This window comes from Amphimedon queenslandica, unplaced genomic scaffold (assembly GCF_000090795.2).
Source record: "Amphimedon queenslandica unplaced genomic scaffold, v1.1 AMPQUscaffold_13464, whole genome shotgun sequence".
In the NCBI taxonomy this organism is placed as follows: Eukaryota; Metazoa; Porifera; class Demospongiae; order Haplosclerida; family Niphatidae; genus Amphimedon; species Amphimedon queenslandica.
In genome coordinates, this window is record NW_003546300.1 from 276,897 (window position 1) to 278,525 (window position 1,629).

The window sequence follows — 1,629 nt, forward strand, 5'->3', positions numbered from 1 at the left end:
TTGTTAATTGTAGAAACATGTGCTCCAAAATTTGGGCGTGGTCATGCATGCTCAGATCTCAGAACTGGGAAAAGCAATCAATGTTTTAACCTAGCTAGGATAGCTATGCTTGGAATCAATTGCATTACTTAGTGGAGGTTTCCAACTAAAAGAAGGTATTAATCTTACATATTTTTTATCAAGTGTTTAATGAATTATTTTATTTAAAAATTTAATGTTACAATAATGCAATGATCATGACTTTGACATCAGAAAGAACAGGAATTGATAGCTAGGGAAGGTGGAACTTCTTGAACAAGGATTCAAGTCAAGACTATATTATTAATTTCACTTGTCATCAGTATAGTAGATAGTCCTTCAGCATATCTATTTCAGGCTGTGAGTGCTGTCTCTCATAAATGCTGTGAAGTCATAACATTAATAAAGAAAATTATTGTGTGTGTAAAATCAACACAAACAAGAACATAAAAAATTTAAAAACGAGACTGAGTAGGATTCCAAATGACTAAGGAAAATAGAAAATGAAGATCCTACTCTTGTGATGCAAAGTCTACTCTACATCGCAAGGTGATTAATAAGTTTTACATAAGAACATTAAAAGTACAATGTAGAGTAGAATTGGCATAACAAGAGTAGAATTTTCATTTTGTATCTTCATCGGTCATTCGGAATCCTACTCAGTCTTGTTTTTTAATTTTTTTATTACTAGTTTTTTTACTGTACATGGATGTACATGTAAGTGATTACTGTATATTGATGTACACATGTGATACAATAACAGGGCACATGTAAACGTTATAACACCCCTGCTAGGGATACATTGCATTTGTATGACCGAGCCCGAGGGCCAGAGTCCCGAGGTCGAGGTCATACAATTACAATGTATCCCGCAGGGGGGGTGTTATTAACATATTTGTGTAGTATTAAGTGGGCGTATCAAAGGCGCTAGCCAATGCGCATGCTCATTAGCACCACACCTCGTGGTAAAATGGTAGCAATGGAGGACAGGAGGCTCAGGAAAAGGTACTTTTATCAACTGATCCAGGCTTTAGGTTGACATAATCTTACTATTTTCAGGCTATAGAATCTGGAAGAGGTCCAGAACAGAGATTCTGCGCTTGCTGACCGGCCATGTATCGATCTTGCCTTCCCTGGCCATCTTATTTAGTATCAAGGCTTAGTCAACCATTGATTTCAACACAAAAGGAGAGCAGTGAAACTCTACCTGCATGGATTGTTGGTCTATGAATCATACTAAAGTTTTCTGCACTCCGGAGACTCACAATTGTTCCGACTTTGTACCAGCTGTCAGTTCCCGCGGGCCACTAGACATAGGCCAGACTTTATTACAAGCTTTTGACTTTCAGCTTATAATACGTGTACAATAATGTTGTTTCTTATATTTTATTTTAAGAGATTTTAGCTGTAAACCCACAGGGATACAAATAAAACCACACACTTTAAAAAATGAAAGTTGAATTTAACCCACTTTTGTGCGTTTCTGAAAATGCAACCAGGGTAACCCACCTACTGGTAACTTTAACTTCTTATTTTCGTGGGTTAATTTAACCACCTCACCATTAACCATATATTACAGTTATTTTCACCCACCACAATACATGGACTATG